The sequence below is a fragment of the Apium graveolens genome, chromosome 3, assembly GCF_009905375.1.
Source record: "Apium graveolens cultivar Ventura chromosome 3, ASM990537v1, whole genome shotgun sequence".
Lineage (NCBI taxonomy): Eukaryota > Viridiplantae > Streptophyta > Magnoliopsida > Apiales > Apiaceae > Apium > Apium graveolens.
Genome location: NC_133649.1, coordinates 98,974,897 through 98,990,048, shown reverse-complemented (window position 1 = coordinate 98,990,048; position 15,152 = coordinate 98,974,897). Strand labels below are relative to the sequence as shown.

General features: G+C 42.4%; 1 non-coding gene across 1 annotated transcript; it reads right to left on the bottom strand.

The window, feature by feature from the left end:
* Nucleotides 1–608: 608 nt before the first annotated feature.
* On the bottom strand, nucleotides 609–715 carry LOC141715348 (small nucleolar RNA R71). Its single transcript, XR_012572114.1, has one exon. It is a non-coding gene; the product is annotated as a small nucleolar RNA R71 (small nucleolar RNA).
* Nucleotides 716–15,152: the final 14,437 nt, after the last annotated feature.

Genomic DNA, 15,152 nt, shown 5'->3' with positions numbered 1-15,152 from the left:
AAACCAAGTGTAGCAAGTAGAATATTTTAACTAAGTAAGCATAATTTTCAGAGAGATAGAAAAAGCTGTATCTGTTAAGAATCTCTTTGCAATCTTGTAAGTTCTCTTGTAAGTAGCTGTGTGCTATTCAAGAATCACATAGTTCTCATCTTTTTATATATATATATATATGGCGGATAAATTCAAATTCGCCAGAAAGTTTTAAATAGTTGTGTTTTATTACTTTATGCTTTGATTTTCATTTCACTTTCATTCCGCACTTCTTGCAAAATCAAACATAATTATATATTAAATAAGAACATTTTTAAAATCAGAAAAGAAGCCATAATTACATTCAACCCCCTTCTATAATTCTTGTTGCATTGTTTGGGAATAACACTTCTCCGACAGAAGACCCCAACATGCACATCAGAGATTTCATCGAGATCTGCGACACTTTCAAGTTCAATGAAGTTTCTGAAGATGCTATTAAGTTGAGGCTATTCCCATTCTCTCTGCGGGATAAAGCTAAGTGCTGGTTACATTCTCTACCACCAGGGTCTATCACCAAATGGGAGGATCTTGCTCAAAAGTTCCTAATTAAGTTCTTTCCTATGGCGAAGACTGCTGCAATCAGAAACGCACTTACTCAATTTGCTCAGCAATCTGGAGAATCTTTATGTGAGGCTTGGGATCGCTACAAAGAGATGCTTAGAAAGTGTCCTTACCATGGGATGCCTGATTGGATATTCATTTACTGCTTTTATAATGGATTGGATGCTACTTCTAGACCCATGCTAGATGCAGCATCAGGAGGAGCCTTGTGGGCTAAAAGCTATGATGAAGCTTATAAATTGATTGAACTGATGGCTGCTAATGAATACTAGAATCCTACTCAGTGACTACCTCAGGGCAAGGTAGCAGAAATTCTGGAGTTAGATACAACTACTGCTATAGCTGCTCAGCTTGAAGCTTTAACGATGAAGGTGGATTCTTCGGCTAATTATAGAGTTAATCAGATCAGTATTGTCGGTGAGCTTTGTGCTGGTGCCCATGAGACGGAGCAGTGTACTATTTCTAGTGAATCAGCTCAGTTTGTGAGCAACTTGCAGAGGTCGCAGCAGCCAGTTCCAGCCACCTATCATCCCAACAACCGTAATCATCCTAACTTCAGCTGGAGTAATACTCAGAATGCGGTTCAACAACCTTATCAGCAGTATGCAGCAAAATAATACAACCCTCTTGGTTTTCAGCAACCGCAATATACACCAAGACAACAACTCCAGCTGCAATAATCTAATGAAAAATCTGAATTGAAAGAGTTGAGGCTCATGTGCAAGAACTAGGCGGTTTCCATCAAGACCTTGGAGAATCAAATTGGGCAAATTGCCAATATCTTGCTAAATTGTCAACGTGGTACAGTCCCTAGTGACACTGAAGTACCAGGAATGAGGGAAGCTAAAGATCAGGTAAAGGCAATTACATTGAGGTCTAGGAAGGTTGAAAATCCCGAACACTCTTAAGTTTCGGAAGAAGAAGCTGTGGATGAAGAAGAAGTGCAGAAGGAAGCAGAAATGGAAGCATGGAAGACTACTATTGAATACACTCCTCCTGAGGGTAATACAGGAGAAAACATATCTATCCTCCACCTCCTTTTCCTAAGAGGCTGCAAAAGAAAAAGCTGGATAAGCAGTTTGAGAAGTTTATGGAGGTGTTCAAGAAACTTCATATCAACATACCTTTCGCTGAAACTCTTGAACAGATGCCCAGTTATGCGAAGTTTATGAAAGGTATTCTCTCTCGGAAAGTAAAGCTTGATGACTTAGAGACAATTGCTGTCATGGAGGAATGTAGTGTTGTGCTACAACCGAAGTTGCCTCCGAATCTTAAAGATCCTAGATGCTTCACTATTCTTTGTACTATTGGAAAAGTATCATTTGAAAAATGCTTATGTGACTTGGGAGCTAGCATTAATTTGATGCCCTTGTCAATCTTCACGAAGTTGGACTTACCTGATCCAAATCCTACTTATATGACCTTGTAGTTGGCCGATCGTTCTATTACATATTCACGAGGCATTGTGGAGGATGTCTTGGTCAAGTTTAATAAACTCATCTTTCCTGCTGATTTGGTATTCTTGATTTTGAGGAGGATAAGAAGATTCCCGTAATCTTGTGAAGATCGTTCTTGGCTACTGGTCGAACCTTGATTGATGTGCAGAAGGGTGAGCTTACTATATGAGTGCTGGATCAGGATGTGACGTTCAATGTTTTTAATTGATAGAGATAAATAAATCCTGATTACATAATTAAATATTACAGTTTGGGCTGCAAGGCCCAATAAGAAGATGTATGACATTCAGACCAGAAAGGTTAACATGTTGATCAGGCCTGATGGACCAGATTAGGCCTGATGGAACAAAGAAGGCCCAAAAACCCTGATTATTTATTAATTTTGTAATTAATAAATAAGGGAGAAAAACATCTATTAAGATAAGTCCTAGTGAGGATATAAATCCTTGTAGATTGGCCTCCAAGGAACCTCATGGGATAAGGAATCAGCTTCCTACTCCCTAGGACTCCTAAGTCTATCCTAATTCAGAGACTTGACCACCAAGTCTCCTATACCAAGTCCAATTCAAGGACTCCCACATCTATATAAAGGGTCTCATCCCACAAATCAGAACTACATTTTTTGACTTGATCCTTGGCAATCAGCAAGGTACGTAGGCATCTTATTAAGGCAGATTGAGTCACGAAACACAAGAGCAGTCAAAACGAGCCTAGAAGCTCACGTTCCTTAGTACTAAATACAACAATTATATATATTAGTTTTTAATCTATAACATTTGGCGCCGTCTGTGGGAAGGCACAACAATAACCATGGCGAGAACACGGAGAACAATTAGAGCTCTGGAGGAAGGAACACCATCAGGGACAACCCAGGTGATTTCATCAACCGTGGAGATTCCTCCCCACTCAACTTATGCATCTACTCAAGGGGAAGCCCAGATAGGGGCAACTCAACCTCAGCCACAAGGGACGACTCCCCCGACTATTCAAGGTACGAATTCTCAAGTTCAACAAGTACATGTACCTGTGACTTCTCGACCCGTCGGGTATGAATATTCAACTGTTGTTACTACTAACCCCCCTTATGGGATGCCCCTTTACCCCGAGGTTGGAGGAAGTGGACATGCTGGGCGAAGTGAAGCATGAGGGCAATCACCCCCCTATATACGAGGTTTGGCTCCTATCCCCGAGGATCGGGAATTTTCTGGTCCTTATACTGAGAGAGACTCCGAATCTTCGGATGATGAAGTGGCCCCAAGAAGGAGGCGTCCTGGAAAAGAGCCGATGGCCGATGGAAGGCAACACCCTCAAAGCACCCAAGGGGCGAATCCCAAAGAAGTGTAGGATAGGATCAGGGCTCATGAGGCCGAGATCTAAAGGCTGAGGCGTGACTTGGAGGCTCACCAGGCCACCAGACCCCAGATACCTCCTAGGGGGAGAAATCCTCCTCCTATCATAGACCTGGATGGTCCGGTACGGAGAAGGGTTGTTGTCCCAAGAACTGATCCAAGCAATCTCCTTCCCCTTGGAGATCCTGATGATCCAACTCCGCCCTTCACTGAAGAGATAATGAATGCCCATATGTCAAAGAATTTCAAGATGCCCACTATCAAAGCCTATGATGGCACGGGAGACCCCGCTAATCATGTTAGGACATTCTCTAATGCACTGCTATTGCAACCCATGAATGATGCTATAAAGTGTCGGGCCTTCCCTCAAACCCTGTCGGGTATGGCTCAAAGATGGTACAGTCGCTTGCCCCCAAACTCTATTGGGTCGTTTAGAGAATTAAGCCAGTCTTTTATTAAGCAATTCATCAGTGGAAGAGTTCATGAGAAAATTTCTGCATCTCTTATGAGCATTGTCCAGGGGGCAAAGGAATCCTTGAGAGATTACCTGAATCGTTTCACAAAGGAGGCTTTAAAAGTCCCAGACCTTGATGATAAGGTAGCCATGGTAGCGCTGCAACAAGGAACTAGGGATGAGTGTTTTAAGATGTCCTTGGCCAAACGCCCCCCCCCCAGAAAGCATGTTGCAGCTTCAGGAGAGGGAAGGGAAGTATATCAAAGTTGAAGAAAGCATGAGGAAGACCGTAGTAAGTAATGAGCCCACTGGAGGCAAGAAGCGAAAAACTGAGCTGGAATATATCGCTAAGGACAAGTATCCTAGAACCGAGCAAAACCCTGATTCAACCCCCAAGAAGGGAGGACCTGGCCAAAAGTTCACCGAATACGCTAAGCTGAATGCTCTTAGAAGCCAGATCTTGATGGAAATCGAGAAAGATCGAGATATTCGTTGGCCTAAGCCCCTGAAGGCTGATCCTACTAAGCTAGACAAGAGCAAATATTGCAGATTTCATAAAGATGTTGGTCACGACACCGATGAGTGTAGGCAGCTGAAAGATGAAATTGAGTTCCTCATTCGAAAAGGAAGATTGAGCAAATATACTGGAGAAGGAGGGGACGGGAATAATAATGGAAGGAAGAACTTTGAGGATCGTAGGAGGGACCAAGACGATCAGGGGCGAAACCCCCAGCCTAGAGGCCCGGTTATAAATGCAATTTTTGGAGGGCCGCGACCTCGAGGGCCTGTGATAAACATGATCTTTGGAGGTCCAACTGCTGCTGGATTGTCCAAAAATTCCAGAAAGGCATATACTAGAGAGGTTATGCATATTGTTGGAGAAGCCCCGAAGAGGGCCAGGACAGAAGTAACATTGTCTTTTGATGATTCTGACCTAGAGGGTGTGAAGTTTCCTCATGACGACCCGCTGGTCATAACACCAGTAATAGGAAATAGCCCGGTTAAGAGGGTCCTTGTGGATAATGGTGCTTCTGTGGATATCTTGCTCCACGACGCCTTTCTAAGGATGGGGTATAACGACTCCCAGTTGACACCAACCGATATGCCGATATATGGAATTGCTGGAGTAGAATGTCCTGTGGAAGGGATAATCAAATTGCCAACCACCATAGGTACGGAACCAAGGCAAGCAACGCAGATGTTGGATTTTGTGGTGATAAAGGCTAGTTCAACTTATAATGCTATCATGGGGAGAACAGGGATACATGCCTTCAAGGCAGTCCCCTCTTCCTACCATTCAGTTATGAAGTTTCCCACCCGGAATGGGATTGGAGAGGATAGAGGAGATCAAAAAATGGCTAGAAGCTGTTACGTGGCCTCTTTGAGGGCAGATGGAGTCGGGGGGCAGGTTCTTCCTATTGAAGATATGGATGTCCGAGAAAATTATGAGAAGAGAGGAAAGCCAGCAGAAGACTTGGTTTCGATTCCTTTAGGCCCCAAGAATCCTGAGAGGATGACTTTTATTGGAGCCACATTAGAGGAGAAGACAGTGAAACAAAAGAAAAGAAACTTTGCCCCAGAAAGACAAGAAGCTATAAAGAAGGAAGTAGAGAAGCTATTAGAGGATGGTTTCATTAAGGAGATTCAATTTCCGGAATGGTTAGCAAACCCTGTAATGGTGAAGAAGGCTAATGGAAAGTGGAGGATGTGTATAGACTTTACTGATCTGAATGATGCATGCCCTAAAGACTCTTTTTCGTTGCCAAGGATTGATACTTTGATTGATGCCACTGTTGGGCATGAGATGCTGAGTTTCATGGATGGATTTTGCGGATACAATCAGATCAAGATGCATAAAGATGACATTTCAAAGGTATCATTCGTCACTGACTTTGGTATTTATTGTTATCTTGTTATGGCATTTGGTCTTAAGAATGCAGGAGCCACCTATCAAAGGCTGGTAAATAAAATTTTTAAGGATCTTATTGGTAAGACTATGGAAGTCTATGTTGATGACATGTTAGTCAAGAGTCTAGGAAAGACTGATCATATAACCCATTTGAGGAAACTTTTGAGGTCCTGAGGTACCACAAGATGATGTTAAATCCTACAAAATGTGCTTTCGGAGTAGGATCTGGAAAATTTTTGGGATTGATGGTCTCCAAGAGAGGGATAGAGGCTAACCCCGACAAAATAAAGGCAATCCTAGACATGGAACCACCAAAAACCGTCAAGGATGTTCAGAAGCTCACAGGAAGGGTTGCCGCGCTAGGATGATTCATCTCCAATTCAGGAGACAAGTGTTTATCATTCTTCAAGTCACTAAAAAACATCAAGGACTTTGTATGGAATGAGGAAAACCATAAGGCATTCGAAGAGTTAAAGAAGTATATGGCCCAGGCCCCGTTGTTGGCCAAGCCAGTTCTGAGTGAAGTTTTATTCTTGTACTTGGCTATTTCAGAAAGTGCCTTGAGCGCGGTGTTGGTTAAGGAGGAACTGAAAGTCCAGAAACCCGTATACTATGTCAGTAAAATTCTGCATGGTGCTGAGTTGAATTATTCAACTATTGAGAAATTCGCTTTAGCCTTGGTAATGGCTTCGAGAAAGCCGCGTCCTTATTTTCAGGCTCATCAGATTGAGTGCTAACAAATCAGCCCCTGAGAAATATCATTCACAGTCCCAAGGCAAGTGGGAGATTGATTAAGTGGGCAATAGAGCTGGGAGAGTTCGATCTCAAGTATAAGCCACGTAAGGCAATAAAAGCCCAGGCACTAGCTGACTTCGTGGTGGAATGTACCATACCCAACCAAGAAGTCGGGGGGTAGGAAGATACCATACCTCAAGACAAGGGAGTCGATAATGGGGACAAAAAGAAGAATGATAAGGAGAAAGAATATTGGGTTCTCTATTTTGATGGAGCATCAAAAACAAACTCCAGTGCAGCAGGATTGGTTTTACAAAGCCCTGACGGGTTCTTGATTGAGTATGCCATGAAGCTAGACTTCCCAACCACAAATAATGAGGCAGAATATGAAGCTCTGATAGCTGGTCTCGGCCTAGCTGGAACACTTAGAGTCAAAAACTTAAGGGTTCGTGGAGACTCGAAGCTGATCATATCCCAGGTAAAGGGAGAATTTGAGGCAAGGGATGATACAATGGCTAAGTATGTCCGCCTAGTAAGAGCTGTGATGACCCAATTTAATGAATTCCATATTGAGCACATTCCAAGGGAGGAAAATGCTAAGGCAGATGCATTATCAAAGTTTGCTTCATCCGAGATAGAAGAAAGTTCAGGAAGTGTGTACTTCCGTGTTTTGAAGACATGAAGCATAGATGTTAAGCTTGTGGCTCCTATAGGCCTGGGGACGTCATGGATTGATCCCATTAAGGCTCACATTCAAACCGGTTGGTTGCCAAGCGATGCAACTGAAGCACGAAAGTTAACTGTTCGGGCACTAAGGTACTCTTTGATAGATGGGATTCTGTACAAAAGATCGTTTGTGGTTCCTTATTTAAGGTGTCTCAGGCCCGATGAGGCCCGCTTGGCTCTTGAAAAAGTGCATGAAGGTATTTTTGGACAACACTTGGGGGGCAGGGCTTTGGCTCATAAGATAACTCGTTTAGGCTTTTACTGGCCAGAAATGATGGCTGATGCCAAAGAATATGTGAAGAAGTGTGACCGCTGTCAGAAGCATGCACCTGTTGTTAGACAACCCCCTGAGATGCTGACCTCTATCAACTCGCCCATTCCCTTTGCTATGTGGGGAATGGATATTTTAGGGCCTTTCCCCATGGCAACGGCACAAAGGAAGTTTCTGATTGTAGCGATTGATTATTTCACCAAGTGGATTGAAGCCAAACCCTTGGCCAAGATCACAACTAAGCAGGTTGCACAATTCCTGTGGGAAAATATTATGTGCCGATATGGAATTCCCCGTATCCTAGTCACCGACAATGGAACACAATTCAACAACGAGGAATTCAAGAAGTACTGTGAAGAAAATGAGATTCAGTTACGGTTCACCTCTGTGGCTCACCCACAAGCCAATGGGCAAGCTGAGGTAGCAAATCGAATAATCCTGGATGGACTAAAAAAGAGGATCGAGAAGTCAAGAAATAATTGGGTGGATGAGATACTTCCAATATTATGGGCCTATAGGACTACCTGTAGGGTCATGACCGGAGAAACTCCCTTCATGTTGGCATATGGGGCAGAGGCAGTAGTTCCCGTGGAGATATCACATTCCTCTCCAAGGATTCAGGCTTTCAATGCTGAGGAAAATGAGGAAGGACAAAGGTTAGCTCTGGACTTAATCGACGAAGTGCGAGATGGGGCACATGCAAAGATAGTAGAGTATCAGAAGAAGGCTTCATTCTACTACAACCTAAGGGTTAAAGAAAGATTTTTCAAACAAGGTGACTTGGTCTTGAGGAAGATAGAAGCTTCTGGTGTACGACAGAAAGGGAAGCTTGCCCCGAATTGGGAAGGGCCGTACAGAGTCAAGAGTGTTCAAGGTAGAGGAACCTACAAGCTAGAGACTATGGATGGTTTTGACGTCCCGAGAACTTGGCATGCACAAAACCTGAAGGTTTACTATGTGTAGGGCAGTTGGATACGATTCTCACTTGTCAAGATGGTGAGTAGGTTGAAAAGCACCTTGAATCTTTGCTTGCTTAGGATTTATATGTTCTAGTTTTATTTTGAAGTTTATTAAGACTTGTGTAAGGGACGAATCCCAGACAATGTATGGAAATTCATTAGTTCTTCAAAGTATGTTTATGGCCTAACAAGTAAAAACCAAATACATGGATGCAAGCATAAAAGGTGATAAATAAAATAGATCGGATAAATATTACAAGAAGTTCGATAAATAAAGTCTCGAAAATAAGACGAGCCACGCAGGGCTGGAAAAGCTCTAAGGAGCTGAGGTACCCTCGGCATCCATATCATCGTCCTCTCCGCTCTTGCTGGATGTCTCTCTCGTCTCGGAGGAGGAGGAAGAGCTATCATCCTCAGCAGGTCTGGAAGAAGATTCGGGAGGAGGAAGGAGTGGATCCTGAGGAACATGATCTGAGACAACTACTTGGGTACGAAACCTCTGTAGCAAAGCCTCATCATCAGGGCAGATATAGTCCGCCAGGTTAATATCAGGACAAGCCTCGTTCACGGTCCCAAGGGCCGTGTCCCAACCAGTCCTAAAAAACCCGGGAAAGACTGAATCATCCCTAATCCTCATGGATTGGGCAAAATCCTCCGAGTCCAGATAGTTGTCTATAGCTTTATCCTTCTCCGCCCGAAGTACCACCAGCTCGGCGTTAGACTCTCCGAGTTCTTCCTCCTTGCGCTTGAGCTTCTTCTCCAGGATAGCATACTTCTTCTGTTGCCTCTAAGGGCATTATCGGCCTTATCAGAAGCCCGCTTCCATGACTCGGCTTGCCTCACAGCGCCTTGAAAATAGGCGTTAGACTGAAACAAAATAATCAGCAAAGTATAAGGCAAGAAAATGCTACAAGAATGAAAGATAAGTTCAAAAAAGAAGAGGCATACCGAAGCCAGAGACTGAGCTCCCATGAGCTTAATCCTCTCAAGGTCAGGGGTGGCCACCACGTCAGTAAAGTCCTTGGGAGTCACGCTATGGTAGGACCAATCCCAAGCATGCTTCGTGGAACCAACCACGGTATCCCCTTGGCGGAATCCCCAGAGAGGCTGAAAGGCGCCTGTAGCAGCAGCAGCAGGGGCATCAGCAGTGATAGGAGCATTATGGCCCTCAGCTCCTTCAGTTGAAGCCTCCCCCATAGGCTCCTTGTGCTTTCTCAAGAAGATAGGCTCCGTCGCCTTTCCCCGGGTGTCTAGGCCTGCGAGCCGAGCTTTCTTCATCCTAGCAGTCTCTTCAACAGGAGGAACATTGTCCTCGTTAATCTCCTTAGCAACTGCAAAACAAGGCAAAAAACAAAATAAGTGATGTTAATAATGCATGAAATGAAATAAAGATGATAAGGGAAGAAAAATACCCTGTTGAGAAACAGAGGATAGTCCCACGTGAATGAGGGAGAACTCCTTTAAGAGAGTCCAGCTGGTAGTACTGTCGTTGTCCTGAGTAAGCCCATTATAAATAATAGTTTCCTCAGGAGTTAAGTGAATGGATTTGAGGCTACCAACACTGACCTTCCCGAAGGAAGATCGGAAGAGTGTGCCCCAGTCACCATTCTCCCAACGTAACCCAACGAAACTATTCCTCCAATTTTGGTTGTTGTCGGGAATGGAGGCGCTGTTAAAGATATGTTTACTTTTGGGCCTTTTCTTAACATAGACCCAACCACAAATACTGGAACAACTATTATAGCACTGAAAGACTTTCCTAAAAACAGCTACGGAAATGGGAAAACCCTCCCTAAGGCAGCAGACCATAAAACATAAAATGTTCCTCCAAGCGTTTGGAGGAAGCTGACACGGGTTGATTTGTAAATCAGCTAAACGATGAGGAATAAATGGGTGGAAAGGAAACCTAAGCCCATCATTAAGGGCATCTGTGTAAATAAAGAGAGTGTCGGGTCTCCAATGGCAAGTACGGTCACCACCAGAGACTGGAACTAATCTAAGAGGAGGAAGGACATTATTACGTGCATTTAGTTTATCGAAATCTATGTTGTGCCAAGTATTACAATGATTAAAAGAATCGAGATGTGCAGTAGAGGGATATTCATCCCCCCTAGTGTTAATCATATCGATTAAAGACATATACGAAGAACGGATCTTGATATCCTTCCCTCGTTTTGAAGTCGTGGCTATCTTTGCCGCCCTCTCGGAACTCTTGTCAGCCATTAGTAAGCTGGAAAAAGCCTGAAGTTGGAAAACTAAGGGAGGGGATTTGAGAGAGGAAAGGTTAGAAGGAAGGGGGAAGGATGAGGAGAAGTTATGAAATGAGTAGAGAGGTGAAATGAGAGGTGTGGAGAAATCAAACTCTCACCCCACCTTTATATAGCCAAGGAAGGGGGATAATGGGCCTTAAAAAGCCCATTTGGGCCCAAAAACTAGAAGGTTCTGGAATTATCCAGAGAATTCCAGTAAAAAAACAAAAGAAAAACTTAAGTTTTTAGGAGATTCTGGAAGAATCTGGAAGAATCCTAGAAGAGTTTGGAATTTGGGCTCAGAAATGAGGCCCAATTCTAGAAAAACCTTGAAAAAGTCAAGCCCAGTTAAGGGCTGAAGTATTTAAAAAGCCCAGGTAAAAAGGCCTCTGTATTAGGCCCAAGTGATTTTAGGGGTGAAAAAGAAAAACCCATTAGAAGGGTTGGCCCAAGAAAATTTAGCCCAGATTTAAGGGCCCAAATCTAAAGTATATGCAAAAAATCATTATGTAAATATTCCTGACCCATTCGACCAGAAAACATAAAGAAATCCTGGTCGAATGGTTTGAGGTCGAAACCCTGTCGATCAAGGCTAAAAAACAGCATTAATTCGACCAGAAAGAAGATCCATTCGACCAAGAAACACGAAGGAATCCTGATCGAAGCTCCTGAGGTCAAAGTTTTGTCGATCAAGGCTGAAAAATAAGCTTAATTCGACCAGAATTTAGACTCATTCGACTAGAAATCAAGAGAAAATCCTGGTCAAACCAATCATGCTCGAAATAGCTTCGACCAAGGCAAGAAAGATGGTTAATTCGGTCAGAAACACAAGAATCCTGACCGAAAGGGACGAAAATCCTAGTCGAAAAATTCCTAGTCGACAAAAAAAAAACCAGGATTCGTGATCGAATGCATCCTCCTCGACAAGCCTTCGACCAAGGCACAACAGAGGTTAATTCGACCAATATCCTGGTCGAACAGGATTCCAGGTCGAAATCTGTATAAAAAAAAAAGAAAAAAAGAAAAAAGGAAAAAGGGGGAAGAAAAAGAATGAAAAATTCCTGGAAAATTACAGAAAGATAAGGAAATTCCTTAAAATATTTTCTGAAAAATGCTAATATTTTCAGAAATAAGTTATAAATCCAGAAAAATAAGGATAAATCCCAGAAATTAAGGGAAAAATCCAGTAAAATAAGGATAAATCCCAGAAATTAAGGGAAAAATCCAGAAAAATAAGGATAAATCCCAAAAATTAAGGGAAAAATCCAGAAAATTAAGGATAAATCCTAGAAATTAAGGGAAAAATCCAGAAAATTAGGGAAAAATCCCGGAATTAAGGGAAAAATTCCTGGAAATTAAGATAATTCCTGAATAAAAGGAACAATCGTTGTAAACGTGTAGGTCGCTCCATACTTTACGCAAAAACGAAACCCTGTAAGGGAATGAATAGACTTAACTTCTGCGAAACCTAATCAATGTTTCCCAAAAGTTGGGGGGCAAATGATAGGGATAAATAAATCCTGATTACATAATTAAATATTACAGTTTGGGCTGCAAGGCCCAATAAGAAGATGTATGACATTCAGACCAGAAAGGTTAACATGTTGATCAGGCCTGATGGACCAGATCAGGCCTGATGGACCAGATCAGGCCTGATGGAACAAAGAAGGCCCAAAAACCCTGATTATTTATTAATTTCTTAATTAATAAATAAGGGAGAAAAACAGCTATTAAGATAAGTCTTAGTGAGGATATAAATCCTTGTAGATTGGCCTCCAAGGAACCTCATGGGATAAGGAATCAGCTTCCTACTCCCTAGGACTCCTAAGTCTATGCTAATTCAGAGACTTGACCACCAAGTCTCCTATACAAAGTCCAATTCAAGGACTCCCACGTCTATATAAGGGGTCTCACCCCACAAATTAGAACTACATTTTTTGACTTGATCCTTGGCAATCAGCAAGGTACGTAGGCATCTTGTTAAGGCAGATTGAGTCACGAAACACAAGAGCAGTCAAAACGAACCTTGAAGCTCACGTTCCTTAGTACTAAATACAGCAATTATATATATTAGTTTTTAATCCATAACATTAATGCCATGAAATTCCCAACTAAAAACGAGGAGTCCTTAAAAGTGGAGTTTGTCGATTCTGTAGTTACTTCAGAACTTGATCAAATTCCAAGGTCTGATGCCTTAGAGAAGGCCTTGTTGGGGAATTCGGATAGTGAAGATGATGAAGGTGATGAGCAGTTGCAGTATTTGAATGCTTCTCCTTGGAAATGAAGGCTGGATATGCCGTTTGAAATTCTTGGATTGGAGGAGTTAAACAAATCTCTAAAGCGCCTAAAACCATATATTGAGGAAGCTCCTACACTAGAGCTTAAACCATTGCCTGAACACTTAAGGTTTGCTTTTTTAGGTGATGCATCTACTTTTCCTATTATTATTGCATCTGACCTTTCTGGTAGTGATGAGGAGAAGCTCTTAAGAATTCTGAGAGAGTTCAAGTCGGCAATCGGATGGACTATAGCAGATATCAAGGGCATTAGCCCTTCTTATTGCATGCATATAATTCTGCTAGAAGAAGGTAGCAAGCCTACTGTTGAGCAACAGAGAAGGCTTAATCCAATCATGAAAGAAGTTGTGAAGAAAAAAAATCCTCAGATGGCTAGATGCAGGGATCATCTATCCCATATCTGACAGTTCTTAGGTGAGTCCAGTTCAGTGTGTGTCGAATAAGGGAGGTATCACAGTTGTTGCTAATGAAAATAATGAGCTTATTCCTACTCGAACAATTACGGGGTGGAGAGTTTGCATAGATTACAGGAAGCTGAACAAGGCCACGAGGAATGATCACTTCCCTCTTCCGTTCATTGATCACATGCTTGACAGGGTGGCTGGGCATGAGTACTATTGTCTTCTAGATGGCTATTCGGGTTATAATCAGATTTGCATTGATCCAGAAGATCAGAAAATCCAGAAGATCAGAAAATTCTATATTCACGTGTCCATTTGGTACTTTTGCCTTCAAAAGAGTTTTTTTTGGGTTGTGTGGTGTACCTGCCCCATTTCAGAGATGCATGATGGCTATCTTCTCTGACATGATTGGTCAAAATGGAGGTGTTCATGGATGATTTCTCTGTGTTTGGTGATTCTTTTGATGAATGCTTGCAAAATCTTGGCGACGTTCTTAAAAGGTATGTTGAGACCAATCTGGTTCTCAACTGGGAGAAATGTCATTTTATGGTGCGACAGGGCATTATTCTTGGGCACAAGGTCTCTAGTAAAGGCCTTGAGGTGGACAAAGATAAGGCGGGGGTCATTGAAAACCTTCCTCCACCAATTTTTGTTAAGGGAGTCCGGAGCTTTCTTGGTCATGAGGGTTTTTATAGGCGTTTCATCAAGGACTTCTCAAAAATCTCTAAACCTTTGTGTAATTTTCTAGAGAAAGATGTCCCGTTCAAGTTTGATGATGAGTGCCTTGCTGCTTTTGAGATCTTAAAGAATAATTTGATCACGGCACCTATCATAACTGCACCTAATTGGGATGAACCTTTTGAGATGATGTGCAATGCAAGTGACTATGCAGTAGGAGCAGTTCTTGGGCAGAGAAAGAACAACATATTTTATGTGGTCTACTATGCTAGTAAGACCCTCAATGGTGCTCAACTGAATTATACTACTACTGAGAAAGAACTCTTAGCCATTGTCTATGGTTTTGAGAAGTTTCGATCTTATTTTCTTGGGACGAAGGTGACAGTTATCACTGATCGTGCTGCTATTCGATATCTCATCTCGAAGAAGTCCTCGAAGCCTAGACTTAGTCGATGGGTTCTTTTACTTCAGAAATTTGAGTTAGAGATCAAGGACAGAAAAGTTACTGAGAATCAAGTCATTGATCATCTCTCTCGTTTGGAAGATCTAAGTGCAACTTCACAGGATAAAATATTGATAAATGAGTCTTTTCCCGATGAGCAGCTGTTTGGGGAGCAAGAAGAAGAACCGTGGTTCGCAAACATTGTGAACTATCTTGTGAGCAATATCATGCCTCCAGACTTGTCTTATGCTCAAAGGAAGAAGTTTCTTCATGAGGTGAAGTGGTACATGTGGGATGAGCCATTTTTATTTAGATAAGGAGCTGACTAGATCATCAGGATATGTATCCCGTACAGCGAAACGAGGGGATCTTGTGAGATTGCCATTCAACTGCGTATGGAGGCGATTATGGTGGAGAAAAGACAGCAGCTTGTATCCTTCAAGCAGGATTTTTTTGTCCTACATTGTTTAAGGATGCGCATCAGTTCATTTTGAAGTGTGATTGATGCCAGCGTATGGGTAATATGTCTCAGAGGGATGCGATGCGTCTTAATGTGCTTCTTGAGGTTGAAGTCTTCGATGTTTGGGGAATTGACTTCATGGGGCCATTTGTCTCATCTTGCAATAATCAG